The sequence below is a fragment of the Hyperoodon ampullatus genome (assembly GCF_949752795.1).
Source record: "Hyperoodon ampullatus genome assembly, chromosome: 16".
Lineage (NCBI taxonomy): Eukaryota > Metazoa > Chordata > Mammalia > Artiodactyla > Ziphiidae > Hyperoodon > Hyperoodon ampullatus.
This window is the reverse complement of record NC_136929.1, coordinates 61,495,970-61,513,012: the sequence shown is the minus strand read 5'-3', so window position 1 is coordinate 61,513,012 and position 17,043 is coordinate 61,495,970. Positions and strand designations below refer to the sequence as shown.

General features: G+C 45.9%; 1 protein-coding gene across 1 annotated transcript in view; it reads right to left on the bottom strand.

Moving 5' to 3' along the window:
* FAM124A (family with sequence similarity 124 member A) overlaps positions 1-17,043 on the bottom strand; it is a gene marked incomplete at its 5' end in the record, with an annotated part of 108,194 nt that overhangs the window by 79,068 nt on the left and 12,083 nt on the right. The gene's annotated exons all lie outside the window — the stretch shown is intronic.

Sequence of the window (17,043 nt, the reverse complement as noted above, 5' to 3'; positions counted from 1 at the left end):
GACCATCACTGCCTGTGTCCTGCTGCCTTTTGGGGCCCTCCTCAGGCCATGTCCACCCAGAAGCCCATACGTCCTGATTGGGTCAGTTCCCCTCCCTGTGTCCTCTGGCAGAACAGCGAATTCCAAGTGTGAAGGTGACCATTTACCTTGGCAACCTTCTCCCATGGGGTGAACAGTTTGCCAGCCACATTGGCATACTTCTACTTTAAAAATATTCAGCGTATTTCATCAAGTAACCTGATAAAAGGCTTGTTCTTGTTCATGATGGCTCCTCTTGCATGTATTTAAGTTGTACGACCATCCAAGGGAAATCAAGGAAACTTTAAGTCTATTGTGACTTGGAGGGCAAGATTCATCTAGAATCTAGACCTGTCTCCACACACATGCCTCAAGATGTCCGCTAGGGTATCAGGCATAGGGCGATCATGGGGTCGGTAACATTTGAGAAGCATGATGTGCTTTCCGGAACCATCACCTTGATCAGTTTGCAGGATGAAAGGTGATTTTTTTGTAGTTAAACAAGACATTCCAAGTGGGTTTACAGGTACATTTCATCACAGGCACCTATGATAACATGGTCTTCATTTTGCTAGAGCAAAACCTGTCTGAATTTTCATTCGAACCCTGACTGTTAAATATCTCACTTGGGAACAGTTAGCTCAGTTTCTTGTTGCCTTCTTTCTCCTTCACTCATTCACCCACGCATTTCTTGAGCAATCAATATGTATCAGGCACTGGGAGACACGGAAGCTGGCACCATGACTATGGGGGGGTCCATTTACATAGACTCTGGTGTGACTAGTGCCCCCTTAGAGTTGTACAGTGTATGACCTGCATAGCCACAGGCAGCAGCCATAAAGAACCATAAGCCACAAATGAGAACTTCATGACTTGGCTGGGAAACACCGACATAAAGAGTAAAATTCAATCTGATAGGGCTTCCCTGGTGGCGCAGTGGTTGAGAGTCCGCCTGCCGATGCAGGGGACACGGATTTGTGCCCCGGTCCGGGAGGATCCCACATGCCGCGGAGCGGCTGGGCCTGTGAGCCATGGCCGCTGGGCCTGCGTGTCCGGAGCCTGTGCTCCGCAACGGGAGAGGCCACAGCAGTGAGAGGCCCGCATACCGCCAAAAAAAAAAAAAAAAATTCAATCTGATATAAGTCTATAGGAAATATGATAGAGTAGCATCTTAGGTGGAGGGAAGATTCTAAAGTCACCATGACATAAACATTTACTATAGACACTATTACCACTGATAGTCCCTTGAATGTCCAGTAGAGAACTGGAAGGTCCTGATCTGCAACAAGACCACACATCCAGATAGATGTTCCTTTGGTTGAACAGCAGATGAAATAAAGGCTTGCTGCCTGGCTGTTATAAGAGAAGAGTCTTGTATCATTAAACACTAGACCCCCGCTCAGTCGGCTGTGCTTTTTATGCTACAAGAGGCTTTTGGGAGCTGAAGAGGATTCTGAAACCAAAGGATGACTAAGGTAACAGCAAAGTCAAGTCTCAGTGCTCCCACAATCACGGAGCAGAATGGTGGGTGGAATTATTTAAGCTCTGCCTTTCTCTCTCTGGCTGAGCATGTATTCTCGAATCGCTATGAGTTAAGTATGAGCGTGATGCAATTTCAGTTTACTACCACATCACAAAGGAAGGAGCAATTTTTTCTCCGGGGGCTTCTGAGAGGGCTTTCTGGAAGGTGCTCCAGGTGAACTGGGTCTTGAAGGGTCGATGATATCTCACTCACAATAACCTCAAATATGGGGGAGATCATTGCAGGAAGAGGGAAGACTGTTTATGAAGGCACAGGACTGTGCGAAAAACAAGCACATTTGGAAAGGGGTGGTGAGTAATTCTGAAACATGGCAACAGATACAACAGGAAAAATGGATTAGAGCCAAGTTGTACAGGGCTTCAGCTCAATTTGGCAGTGATAAGGGGCCGTGGAAATTTTTAATAAAGGGATGCTGGGATCAAGTCAGGGGTGGTTGGCTATAGGCAAAGCAAGAAGTTAGAAGATGAGTGAAGAGTCTAGGTCAGGATAGCAAGGACATGGGAGATTGCATTATTGGCCCTGGTTCTTTATCTTACCCTGTCACCTTGCTCTCTGCCATGTGGCTTTGTAGTTCCTTCCACTAAGTGGCTGTAGTGCATTTCCCCACCCTTTGACTTCAAATGAGACCATACGCCTAGCTTTGGCCAACAGAAATAGTGGCATGTGTTCTGGCTTGTTTCTTGTGCTTCTAACGTTTCCATGAGAAGAACATGCTCGGGCCGGCCCACTGGGGCCAGAAAGGAGTATGAGGGCGACGTGGACCCGAGCCAGCCTAGCTGAGCCAAGCCTCCATCAGCCAGGCTCAAGATACTCAAAGACACCCAGCAGATCTTGGTCTGGAACAGCTGACCCAAGACACATGGGAAATGATAAATGACTGCTGTTTTGAGCCACTGCTTGGGGTTGGCTCAAAACACACAGCGACACTTTCAGTGGGTGTACAGAAGAGGGCTAGTCTCACAGGCTATTTAGGAAGCGTGTGGAGCCCACAGGCCTGGAGGTAGGAGCAGGAAAAGCAGGAGAGGAGTTGACCTTGATGTTTCTGGCTTGAGCAACTCATCTGATGTTGATGCTTAGCTGAGACAGAAAACAGAGGAAGAAGGGCAGGTTTGTGGGGAAAGATAAGGAGGTCCACCTTGGCCATGCTGGCTTGTGATGCCCGACTGACTTCCAGGAGGGATGTCCTGTTGGCAACTGGACCTGTGTGTTGCTGAGAAGATGTGTTGAACTTAAGGATGGACCAGTTCCCTTTCGGCCACATTCCCGCTTTCATACAGTTATCTCGTGTGTGCCCTGTTTTGATACGAACCAGTGAAAATTCATCCTGGTGGCTTAAAAAACAATTGGAATTCATAGATTATTCTGGCCCTTTCCTTTGCTTGCTCTTTCAGCTCACCTGGCTACTTTCTGTTTCACTGAACACAAGCACCACTATCAGCAGAAGTGAAGTTGAAGCAAGAGTAGTGAAAACACAAACCAATGACATTTCCTGCCAGTCAGTAGCTCCAGTGGTGGCAGGAGGGGATACCACAGTCGCCTACGATGGATATTTCACTTTTCTAGGGTGCCCTGATCGCCCACCAGTGGAGGCGTGATTTCACTAAACAGTTGTGAATGCTCACTATAAATGGAAGGTGTAGAAAGGCTGTGAATCATCTGGGGATGAAGACATTCACTTGAGAAAATTACCGATGATTTCTACGAGGGGAAAAAAGGAGTCGCAAGAGTGTTTGGGAAAAGAAGTTGTCAGAGCGTCAGCCGGTCCCATTAAGATCCTAACCCCACACTCAGGGTGCGCGTGGCCATGGACGTGGGGTGATGTTGCTGCGTGACACACAGATGACATTCACTGTGGGCCAGTGTTCCACATGTACGAGCTCATGGAATCCTCAGAGCAACCCCAGAAGTCGCGGGTGGGGGTGGGGGGTGGGAGGGTCGCTCCCCTTGTCCTCACTTTAGAGGGCAGGATATTGAGGCACAAAGAGGTGAAGGAACCTGCCGAGGGCACAGAGGGAGTGAGTGGGCAGGCACTCGGCTATGGCATGAGGTCTGTGCGCACAGTTCCCCCGCGGTTCTGCACAAAAGTACTTGTTTCCCAGCTGAAGGGGGCAGCTTTCACTCTCCAGCCGTCTCTGGCCACGCCTCTGCGACTTCACCTCTCTCTCCGGCTCTCCTGCCTGCTTCTGATTGGCTGGCTTCTCGGCCACCAGTCCATAGCTTCCTGTCACGGACACCCCTTTACATCTCTTTCTTCTGGCCCTGGGTCTCTGAGGAAGACTATCAGAAACCGCCTCCCTGAGGGCACATGCCCAGGTCTTTGCATGTGAGCGCTGCCCTCAAGGGGAAGCGCAGGGCAGCACTGCAAGTGGGCACAGCAGTGACAGAAAAGCAGAAGAGTGACAAGGGAAAGCAGAGGGGTGTGAGAGGCCTGGGTGAGAAGAGGCCCGGGGTACGTCAGCTTCCGAGTCTCTGAGACAGAGTTGTCAGGGTGCTCAGTCGGCCCCCTCTATGGGCGGCACAAAGCTTTCCCAGGGAGCAGTAACAAAGGCCATGCAGAAGCCTGCATGGCTGAGTGGATGTTTACAGCTTTGCAAAAGGGCGAGATGCCCAGCTTCGGAGCAGGGAGGGGGCTGAAAGGCACTCGACCAAGCACGGCTCACCCGGGACGCAGCCCTGATCAAGCAAGCAAGGAGGAAGAAGACCAGACCCCAGAGCTTCCTCTTCACCGTGTGAACCACAGAGACGTAAGCGGCAAATATCCTGCCGCTGAGAAGAGTCGGGGGAACGAGTGGTGGCATTAGTGCGCTCTGGCCGTCGCCAGCATGTGGCCACTGCATGTGACCCTGAAATAAACAGGCTCAAAGGGGCACAGAATGCAGCCCCACACCGTCACTGTCACCGTCATTGGGTGCTGGGGTTACACACACCCAGAGCAAACCTGCCTCTGTGGAGCTAGACAGGACGCCAAGTGTTTGAGGGGAAGAAGAGAAAATGTGAATAATTAATTGACATGAAAAGCCTCTCCGCCTCCCTGGAGGAGCAGAGACGCTGCGACCGTAGGATATGCCTTTATCATATCTATTACACGTCCTCTCAAAGGCCCTCAGAGAGCACCTGTTCAGCTAGGGCAGGACACAGACCCAAACCGGCCAGTGGGCGGATCTCCCCAGGGCTGGAGAGAGATCGGAGCTGTTCACAAAGCTTTCCAACTAGCTTATGCTTCCCAAGAGGACAAGGAAGATTCTTTCCCATGTGATCATTTACAATTAGATTTTCCTTGGATAATGTAAAACACAAACAACTGTAAGTAAAGCACTGCACCAGTTCAGGCTTCTATGAGGCAGAAAGTCTATTATTAACCTGAGGATTTATTCCATTTTCCCCAGTATATCCCTTTTTTTTTCATAAGTGTAACAGAAAATAACTTAGACAATAACAACCATGTATTATGTTCTTATCATTTGTCAGACACTGTCCTAAAAGCTTTACTATATATATTACCTCATTTAATCTTTAAACCACCACCACGCTAAAGGCGTATTCTTTCTCCCCACCTGGCAGGTGAAATGTGAACTGACCCGCCGAAGGCCATTCGGCTGGAGAAGGACGGCGTGTCTGTGCGCCTCACCATGTGCTTTTTCTTGCCTCTTGAGTCTACCATCCTTAGAATCATCCTGCCCTGAACCTCAGCCTGCCTGGCTGGGCTCTGAAACTGTGGCTGGGCTCCATCAGGAAATGTGGGTGGGTGATTCTGCCGCAGATGGACTGACCAGTACACCTGGACAGTTTCTGGCAATCCCTGACCCACGCGGACATCCTAAGTCTGCTGGAGGAGAGGGACGGGACTGAGGTACTTCTGCTTGTTGACAGATGTCCTGATGCTGGTCCTCCCACTCGGCTATCTCAATACTGCCAGTGGGACCCCACTCTCTTGCCCGCACTGTCACTCTCTTGCCCGCACTGTCCCCTGCTGTCCAGTGCCTGCCAGACTGCCCTCCTCCCAGAACTGGCAAACTGATGTGTCCCCAAGACACTGACTTCCCAATAGCAGGTACGTCTCTAATTGAAGGTCCAGATCGCTCATTCCAAAGGGAATGCCTGGCCAAGTCTCAGGATATGACAAGCTCAGATACCCCTTTCTAGAATGTCTGGGCAATGATTGACGTCTCCTGTCATTTTATCCACCATTTATCACTGACAGTTTGCAATTCAGTGGCAATCACTTACTTAACCAAGGAATGTTTATTGAGCACCTACTATCTGCCAGGCACTGTAGGATACAGTGGTGACTGAAAGAGTCTCTGCCTTCATACAACTTATAATCTAGTGGTGGGAGATAGACAATAAAACAAATATATAAGATGAAGTCAGGTACCTAAATGCAACAGACACTTCACTGAACAAACCCATGTTCAATGAGGGTACAGCAAGGGGTTTCCAAGGCAGTAACCTTACAATCACCTGAATAAACTGCCCTGGACCGTTCCAGCGCCATAAGAACCACAGGGCCCCAGACACATCCAGGAGGCCAAAAGAGTCTGAACAAGGGTATCTCTAGCTGCTGCAGGCTGTATGGTTTAGGGAATCTGGCCCTGGAGCTTAGCTTGAGTCCCTCTAACCTCAAATGCAGGAGGCTGAATAAACTCCTGATTTGCATTTCTAAAGCCCCACTCTGCAGCACCCAACAGTTCAGGGGCTTGGATGTGTGGTCAACCAGACACATGTGACTAAGTGGCAGAAAACCCACAGGAGACAGTGGACCAGGTGTGTAAGAGACATGCCCAGGGCATAGGCTGATGCTGTGAAGAAAGATTAGGTCAGAAAGCAGGAGGGAAAGAAGCTCCAGAATGACAAGGAATACAACTGCTACGTTAAAGTGGCACAGGGGGCCAACCTCCCCACATCAAGTTGCTTGGTCTTCCCAGAGTGCCTGAAATAAAAGCTCCCAGAAAGGGGTTTCCAAATGCCTTCCTGGGAGAGTCAATTCATACAGAATATAATGAATAACCTGCCTTCAGTTTTTTTGGGTTTTTTTTTCACAGTTTTTTTTTTTACAGACAGTTCTTGGAACCTCTGAGCTAATTAAAAAATTGAAGCAATCCCCTTTGTCCCTGACAACACTTAAAGTCTAAGACATTCTCAATTCTTAGTAATTTTATGATTTCGACAAGGCCTTTGGTTGGCCTGTAACTTTGAGCTATGAAAGGGGCAAGGGTGGTCCCAGTGCCAGCCCCAGACTGCAGTCAAAAGGAGACGCAGGGTTGGGAATAGTGGCAATCTGGTGGCAATGAGGTGACATGCAGAGGATTTAATATAGGGGATCCAAAATGCGTCCATAATATAGATAAAATGCGTCTCCTCCTTCAGCCTGAATTCACAGAACTTTCCTGTAATTGAAGAATGGAATATAAGTTGAAGAGACTAAGCCAAAAACTCTATTTTCCTTTGACAGAGGAGAACACTATGGCATCTTTCTGATCCTTAGGCCCTCTCAAGATTTTGTAAGAAGTACGGCTTTGCTATCCCTGTAGGTATTTGACTGCTCTCTCAATTTTCATCACCTATTACAGAAACAATGTCAGGAATCTGGATGTGAGAGGCTTATTCTTGAACTCACTCTAAAATTATTAAGAAAGAAATGATATAGAAAGTAAGGCAGATGCTTTAGACACCCTGCATGTTTTTCCACTTGGAAATGTGACATCAACGTGACTTTGTATTTCTAAGCTTCGTTGTGGAACAAACCTGCAGATGGGAAGAGGAGGGGGAAGGAAAGGCCAGACACCAACCAGAGAGGAATAACAGTCACTTTAAATTCTGACACTGCTTGACGTTGATTCTGGAAGAGGACCGGGAAGTTGAACGTAATTGGTCTGAGAAGGTTTAATTCAGCTAGAAACACTTAAATATATCTGGCATGGTTATCTAAGTCCTGAGGACTATAATGATTTCGCAATTTTATGAGAAGGTAAGACAGGTCTGACGCACACCAGTCCCCAGTGCTTAACAATGTACTAGACCCCTTGTGTATAAAAAGTTATATGGTTCAGGGCTTCCCTGGTGGCGCAGTGGTTGAGAATCTGCCTGCTAATGCAGGGGACACGGGTTCGAGCCCTGGTCTGGGAGGATCCCACATGCCGCAGAGCAACTAGGCCCGTGAGCCACAACTACTGAGCCTGCGCATCTGGAGCCTGTGCTCCGCAACAAGAGAGGCCGCGATAGTAAGAGGCCCGCGCACGGTGATGAAGAGTGGCCCCCGCTCACTGCAACTAGAGAAAGCCCTCGCACAGAAACGAAGACCCAACACAGCCATAAATAAATAAATAAATAAATAAAAGTTATATGGTTCAGATGACTGAAGAGACTCCATGTGTGCCAATCTCTGCTGTATGGCAAAGTGACTCAGTTATACACATGTAGACATTTTTAAAAATATTCTTTTCCATGATGGTTTATCCCAGGATACTGAATATAGTTCCCTGTGCTCTACAGTAGGACCTTGTTGCTCATCCATCCTATATATAATAGTTTACATCTGCTAATCCCAAACTCCCAGCCCTTCCTTCCCCCACTCCCCTCCCCCTGGGCAACCACAAGTCTGATTTCTATGTCTGTGAGTCTGTTTCTGTTTTGTAGATAGGATCATTTGTGTCTTAATTTAGATTCCACATATAAGTGATATTGTATGGTATTTGTCTTTCTCTTTCTGACTTACTTCACTTAGTATGATAATCTCTAGGGCCATCCATGTTGCTGCAAATGGCATTCTTTCTTTCCTTTTTACAGCTGAGTGGTATTCCACTGTATATATGTACCACATCTTCTTTGTCCATTCCTCTGTCGATGGACATTTAGGATGTTTCCATGTTTTGGCTATTGTGAATAGTGCTGCTATGAACATAGGGGTGCATGTATCTTTTTGAATTATAGTTTTGTCTGGGTAAATGCCCAGTAGTGGGATTGCTGGGTCATATGGTAGTTCTGTTTTTAGTTTTTTAAGGAACCTCCACACTGTTCTCCATAGTGGCTGCACCAACTTACATTCCCACCAACAGTGCAAGGGGGTTCCCTTTTCTCCACACCCTCTCCAGCATTTATTGTTTGTAGACTTTTTAATGACGGCCATTCTGACCAGTGTGAGGTGGTACCTCATGATAGTTTTTCATTTGCATTTCTCTAATGATTAGTGATGTTGAGCATCTTTCCATGTGCCTACTGGCCATTGTAAATCAACTATATTTCAATAAAAAATAAATTAAAGAAAAGAGAGACTCTAGTATTTTACATAGAATCTATTCTTCTACTCAGTAACTGCCATTCTTTCTAAACCACATTGTATCTCGCCATTTCCATTGGTGCCACAGTCACCCTGAGAGTGCCAGGACCTCACTGAAATTCTGTAGATTTGGAGATGAGGCAGCAGGGCTTGCAAACAACAGGATTAGAATATTCATCTTGTTTTAAGAAGTAAGGTACATCTATCAAAGCCAAACAGACAAAAGAGGAGGATGTTAAGCAAACCTATCCCAAGGATTTGTTCATCAAGACTGCTCAGCCTTACACTAGAGCTAGCGGGACGAATCCTCACAATTACAGTAACTAAGATTTATTTTATAAAGGGATTTGTCGGGCAGGATGTTGAGAAATGAGATGAACCATGATTAGCTTTAGAAGTGTTCCAGGAAAAAACACTATGGACATGCTTATAAAATATATCATGGGGCTTCCCTGGTGGCGCTGTGGTTGAGAGTCTGCCTGCTGATGCAGGGGATACGGGTTCGTGCCCCGGTCTGGGAAGATCCCACATGCCGTGGAGTGGCTAGGCCTGTGAGCCATGGCCGCTGGGCCTGCACGTCCAGAGCCTGTGCTCTGCAACGGGAGAGGCCACAACAGTGAGAGGCCCGCGTACCACACACACACACAAAAAAATATATATATATATATATATATATATATATATATATATATCTATCATGGATGGGCATTGAAAAATCAGTGATAAAATGTGGCACTGCTTTTGTTCATGATCAAACTAGCAATGTGGGAAATGGAGGCTGTGGACTCTTTTTGGACTTTTTTTTTTTTTTTTGGCCTAAAATTCAGTGAAATATTCAAATGCTTTGCTAACTTGAATAGGATACTGATGTATCCCTGGTCCTTATTTCCAAGCTTCCTCAGAAAAATATGTACCTTACATCCCATTTGAAGAACAAGCTTCCTGGGCATGACTAGAAAATTAAAGATGGGGGAGGCATTTAGTCCAGCCCCTCATGCTACAGATGAGGTCAGACGACTTGACCAAGTCGACCCGTTAGTCAACGGCAGGTCTAGAAGAGAACAAACATCTCCCAACTCCCAATTTGGGGCTCCCCGTAGCTCTGAAGTGCTTACTCCTGCTAATGGCCCCAAGGACTGCAAAGCAGGAGGAGACAGGGTCCCTTCCAGAGATCACAACCTACCTGAGAAAGCAAGATGCTCACACGTGAGAAATATAAGAAAAACACAAAATGGGAGATGGTAGGTTCTGAATGGTGTAGGGGATGAATTTCAGAGATAATAACTGAAGTTTCCTTCTCCCACAATTTTCTTATTGCCTGCGGCCCTCCACCTGCAGAATCTGGGCTGTTCATTGCTTCAGGGCAGGTGGGGGCAGATGGACCCACCATTCATCAAGTTCCTGAATTTAGACTGTTTTCAGATCACAGCAGAGGAAACCGTCTGGAAGGGCAAGGCTCTTCTCTATCGCAAGGACTGAGGTTTCGGAGACAGAAGAGGCTTTCTGAGCTGAGAAAGGCTAAAAACCTAGGGCAGGGCGTTTACCCCGTGAATTGGACTGCAGAAGAACGTGTGATGCTGCAGGGGCGGCTTTTCCGCCTCAGCAGATGTCCGGTTTGGGCTTCTGGTGGGAGGAAGAAGACTGGAAGAGACCTGACCAAAGCCTGGATGCCAGAAGGTTTCTGAGGCTCATGTACTGAACTCCTGGGCTGAGCCCTGCAGGGGTGGGTGCTCCAGAGCAGACCTGTACCTTCACTTGCCAGGGGGTGAGGGTGGTGGCTCAAGAGCTAAGTTCAGCTCGACTATAGAGAAATACAACAGTTCCACTTTTATACCTGAGCAGGTGACTGTGAAAATTCATACTCACTGAAACAGGAGGTTCTTATAGAGTTCTCAAGAGACAGCAGAAAGTGTTATAATCCAACTGATGGTGAGCCTCTAAATATGCCAGCTCATAGCAAGACCTCCAACTTCTGAGTCTAGATTGTCTGTGACCCACACATTTTAGCCTATGCTCAAGCCTGAGGCAATGAAATATTAAAGATGGACTCACAGAGGAAGTCCAGTTCTCCCCGCAATAGACAAAGGAAAGACTTCTCACAACTATTCTTGTTACAAAGAAGGAAAGGTAAGTCTTCCAGGCCCTGGTTGCACAGCTCAGCATCAGTACCTTTTGGTACCAATAATAATGTCAGAAGATGTCAGGGTGAGATAAAAATAAAAGGGGAAGTGAGAGCAGATGGAATGTTCCTTCCCTTCCCTAACCAGTGTGTTGTACAAAATTTAAAAGTTTAGCGAATGAGGATGAAGGAGAGAAGGTTTACAAAGAAGAAAGGAGGGAGGGCTGATGGGATCCTCTTCGCTCTCCCAGTCAGTTCTGAATATTGTTAACGTTTAGTGGATGTGACCTGGCTTTTTGCACAACCTTCCCTGAATACTTCCAACTTGTCTTCCCCTCAAAGGTTAATAGCAACAATACTGATGTTGAATAAAGATAGAAATTGGCTACTGGAAGCGAAATACTTTCCATGAAGCCTGTGCAGTGCACGGATGGTTTGGAGGTACTGTTTTTGCTGCCTGAGGTTGGAGCGGGCATGTAATCGATACTATACTTTTAATGAGAGCCACAGAACAGACTGCAGCCTGTGGATCTCCAAAAGCTGAGAGTCTCCCTGTTTACAATCTGCTCTTCAGAGCACTTTTGCCCATTGTTACTGCGTGTGTATCCATCCATACAGTTTTTGTTTATAAAAATCCCAATTTTTATAAGACACTGGCACTCTCATTCATGCCAATGGGAGAGTGAAATGGTACCTTGGGAGAATGACCTGGCAATAGGGATCATAAGCTTTAAAAAGTAAGTATGCTTTTTACCTTGGCAATTCCACTCGTAGGAATTTATACTAAGGAAATAATGAAGGACATGCACAAAGATATAGTATAAAATGCTGATTATAATAGTGAAAAAGTGAATAGAACCTATAGGACCAACAATAGGGCACTGGTGATAAAGTATGGTGCAGAAAGAAATATAATGGAATCCTGTAGAGATAGTCAAACTATTATAGAAGTAAGTTTACTGGTATATAAAGAACTTCACAATATGCTTAGTGAGAAAATTAGACTATAAAACTATCCAATATAATTTTTGGTAATAATATACACATATATAGAAATATAGATGCTCAGAAAAAAATCTATACAGGCAGACACCAAATTACAACTTGTTTCTGGATGGCTGCATTCTGAGTTTTCTTCTTCTTGCTAATCTGTATTTTCTGATTTTTCTACAAGGACTATGTATTATTTGGATATAATTATTTTAAAACTGGGAAAAGCACCTGGCATGTCAGGAGAATGCGTAGTAGCAGCTACTCACTTTTGTTCCCTCTCGTGGGATAGGGGTCCTGACAACCCTGCTAGGACAGATGTCCCTGAAGTGTCACTTCAGCCTCTCAGGGAAAATGTGATCATGAGAAGCCTGCCTCCATTTTTCTTTCATATCCTGGCTAGAAATTGATACCCTATATGTAATTGAAATCACAGAATTAAAACTTATCTTTGAAGCCAGAAGGACTACACAATCAGTTTTTCAGAAATGGATGTTTGTGTAACAGAGCATCAGAGGAGTTGTCCCTATGGGATATTGTCCTCAGCCTTTGATTTCCTGATGAGTATCTTTGGTTATTGCTTTTTTCTTATCAACTGTCAAATAGTAATATTGTCTAGTTTTCCAGGTTCCCACTCAGAGGACTCTGAATATATAGACCCCATACCATCAAATAACATTCTAAGTGCACCCACTCTTTCACCTCCAGTAGTTTCATTCATCTCAGGTATCGTTTGCTAATTTCATGATCATGTAGATAAGGCTGCCACCTGCTTCTCAAAAAAAAAACCCCAAACAAATACCTCTAGCTTGCCTTATAAAGAACAAGTCCCATGTTTTAAAATAAACTACTCTTAGAGGAGGAACACAATTTTCTTTTAAATTATCAATAAAATAACTTAAATATTAAGTGAATAATTTTATCTAGACGTTAAACAAATCCTAGAACCTACAGATTATACCATTAACAATTAGCCTCTCAAAGTAAGAAACTTGGATAAATCCCGTCAATCGTGGATGATTTAAGGGCAATCTTATTTACTGGGGAGACAGGCTAGATCAGTGCTCTATAAAATTTCCGTACAAACAACTCACATGACTCAGGAAGTCAGGGGTGGGGCCTGGGATTCTGCATTTCTAACAAGTTTCAGGGTGATGCTGTGGTCTGTGGACCACACTCTGAGTAGCAAGTTTTCCAGTTTGGTGATTTTATGTGCTCTGCCAGGCCAAGAATACCCTGTCTGGGCAGCTGACAAAATGTGAAAGGAGCAAATACCCCAACCTGCACCAGCTGGCGTTCTGGGGCTCTCAGCTTCTGCTAAGCCTCCACCTGAGTGGCTGCAAGATCCATACCTGCCAAAAATGACGCTTCCAGGACTGTGGCCTTTTTTATTAGTGTTACCTACAAGCTACATGTTAAATGGCTCCAGCCTTAAGAGAAAGGTCCAGGAACATAAGAAGTGTCTCAAACATGAAGCCACAGTTGTCCCAGAAAGCCTCAATGCCTGGGGGCATGGAAGAGCCACAAGCACCAGGCCCTTCTCCATAGGCAGGAGAGCCAGTTCCTAACTGGAGTGAGGCCACGGCATTCCCAGGAGGACAGAGGAAGCCTTCAGGGCTCTTTCCCACATGGCTACAGGAGCTGGAGCTGTCAGTGGCCCAGATGCCCCATGCTAGGGAACGCGATAGGTACTTGTGAGTAAAAGCTTTAATCTCACAGTCACTTTGGAAGGCAGAGCCACAAAGCAGGACCGACCAGGCAAGAAAATCAGATTGATCTGTCCTGCGTGCACAACATCTTAATGGTTTCCGATTGGTCTCTGCAGTCATCAGTGATACAATCGTCCAGCACAAGGCCACTCACGGAGAGCCCGTCTAGGGCTGTGGAGTCATTCTAGCTGTGCAGCAGCTCACTCTGAACCTCCATGAGAACAGCTCTGCACGTGAACCTGACTGTTGGGACAGAATAGGGTCTCAACCAGAATAAAAATGAGGGTAGTTCTCGTCTGGGGTTCAGTTGCTGGAAGTTGCACATTCAAGACCTCCTGGCACACAAAACCCTGACTGTCCTCCATTGAAAATATATACACATGTTCCCGATGCCTTGATTTGTTTTATGTCAACTGTTGGGTTTACAACAGGTATTACTACTAGTGACACTGTATATTAGTAAGTCAATCAAACAGTGTCACTAATATGAGTAAGCCCTTTGGAATCAGAGGAAGTAGAAAATCAATGAAAGTAGTGATGGACGTGAACTGAGATACTTAAAATACCTGGCAGGTTGGTCTCTGATGATTGTATTACCATCTATAACTAACTTTGTCTGAAAGGCGATATTCTAAATTAGAGAAAATCGGTGACTTTTCTTTTGGTGCTTTGACTGCAATAGGAGTGTGAAGCTGGGGATGGAATAGGTGGATTTTTTAGTCTTTTGGCAAATTGTGCATATTGCCAACTCCATACTGATCACAGAGTTAAGCCGCTTCATTGGCTGAAATTGTTCTTCATAAGGATTAATGAATAGATTTGAGTTCTGCCTAGATCTTGTGGAATAAGATTCTGAAAGCTATGTGTTCTGAAAATCATAATGGAGAAAAGTATTGTACACAGACGAAAAAAATGAAAACTATGGCATTTACAAATGGATCAGAGTGAAATTGGCTCGCACCAACCTCTTCCAAGATACTTCCTTTTTTGGATGTATGTGATAAAAACTGGCTCTAAAATGAGCAAATTCTGTCAATAAGTTATCGTCTCCTCTAACAAAAACAGAAAGAACGTAACGAAAATTTCATATCCCAAGTCTGAATCGAGCTCTTGGATATGGAGACACAGATCATATATGTTCAAATGTCCCCCGTCACTGATGAGTTCGACAGTGCGCAATCGTATCTTTTCAAGGTGTTGCTGCTTTGAAAGCTCCTTACATTGTTTATTAATTAAATCACAATGATCTTATCTTTCCCTGCACGCCGATGGGACCCACAGATGTGGCCAGAGACAAAATCAAAACGTATGATGCTTCGGTATCCTGAAACAGCAAGGAAATGATGACACCACTGAGAAATGAAAGGGAAAAGACAGCATTTAGAAAGATGCGCACGTGAGACAAGGCAACCTCGGGACGGGATGGTATGTCACCCTGTCAGAGCAGCAAGGCAGACTTGACAAGCCCCATGGTGGCTCTAGACCAGCTACAGTGCCTTGCAATTAACCGAAACACCCCAATTTTCCTATTTAAAAAACACCTGGGGCTTCCCTTGTGGTGCAGTGGTTGAGAGTCCGCCTGCCGATGCAGGGGACACGGGTTCGTGCCCCGGTCCGGGAAGATCCCACGTGCCGCGGAGCGGCTGGGCCCGTGAGCCATGGCTGCTGAGCCTGCGCGTCCGGAGCCTGTGCTCCGCAACGGGAGAGGCCACAACAGTGAGAGGCCCACATACCGCAAAAAAAAAAAACACAAAAAAACAAAAAAAACACCTGCAATCCACCTGACCCTTTTTCCTGGACACCAGTGTGTGTCCAGAGGCCCCCGGCACCAGCTGGACCTCTGTAAGGCTGCCCTCAAGGGCAGGTCATAGACGTGGCAGCCCCAGGAAGGCTTAAGGGACAGAAGTCCATGGGACCAATAGCCTGTAGGAGCTCGGGGCCAGCAGGGAGAGTGTAGGCAGGAAACAGGGAAGCTCCCTGAGTCACAGGAAGTCAGAGAAAGAAAGTTAGGGAAGAAATAGTAGGGCAGGAATCTGAGGCCTGGAGGAGGGAGGTGAAGACAGGTTCAGTGACTCCCGCCCACCCATGACATGTGCCTTTTTTCTACAGCTTGCTACATGCTCCTGGGCTCCAATGAGGAGAACACACTGCTTGTGGCCATTTCTCCAGAATTTCAGACACAGAGAATTCCTCAGGGCATTGCCAAGAGCCCTCTCTATCATTCCAAATGACCTTTTATCACGTGTGCTCTGAAAAGCCTGAAGGGGCACAAAACTGCAAGGCAGTCCTGCCATCACTGGCAGTTTATAAGGGCCAGGTGAAGAGTTAACCACTCTACTTGAGGTTCAAGAAGGAACAGTCTTGGGGCACAATTAGGAGGGCAACTAGAGAAGAGGCTTTTTGAGAAGAGTCTCAAACAGAGAGAACTAGTTAATTCTTTGACTGCCTCCTACTGGCACTATCCTGGGGCTAGAGACCCGCAAGAAATGGTATACTGTCCTGAAAATATCATTTTTTCAGCTCCCAGCATCTTCTGGGAGGAATTCTCCAAGTATCATTACAATCTTTATTTGAAAGGAAATATTCAATCACACATGAGAATTTCATTAGCATTACGTAGCACAGTTGATGTTTTTCCCCCAGCATAATTATTGTTTTTCTTTTATTCTGTTTATAAAATTCCCCCTTTCTATTTAAATCGCTTAAGAATGCAAATTGTACACAGTGGCTTGATGATCTTCTAACCAGGTTGCTGGAAAAAAACAACCTAAAATTCTGAGAGTATAAATTAAATTCAGCTTCCTAAGGAAGTATTAGGCTTTACTAAGATCTCCTGAGTGCTAAGAGTGGGTTTAGTTTTGCAGAAAACACAAAGAAAAAGCCTTTCTTTCTATCAATCTAAAAAATACAAACGGACAAGTCGCAATTAGAAAAAATTCATCCACATAAAACCAAAACATCCATTAAAGAAGCCCCCCTCAGCCACTCCCCTGAATTGAAAGTGACACGGGACACAGTCAACAGAAATGCGATTCTTTACCCCAAGAGGTCGAGGAGAAGCAGGAAGCCCAATGATCTCATGGCGGCCCCCCTTCCACTTATTTGAGGGGAAGGGGGATAAAAAGCAGCAGCTGCCCCTCCCCACAAGGTCTCTACCGCCACCGACTTATGGGCAGCTCACAATACAGAGGCTCAAATTGATTCTGAACAGCCCTCACTTCAGGGTTAATGCTACGGGCCACCAGAGAGGACGCCCATCCTCTGGACTCTTCTTCTGGGACCAAAGAAAAAGATACAGTGTCCTTGATGCTTCACTACTTTCCTCCCTCCCTTTTCCTCTCTTTTTAGAGGAGTTTCTAAGACAGTCACATCTGAGCATCCCAGAGCT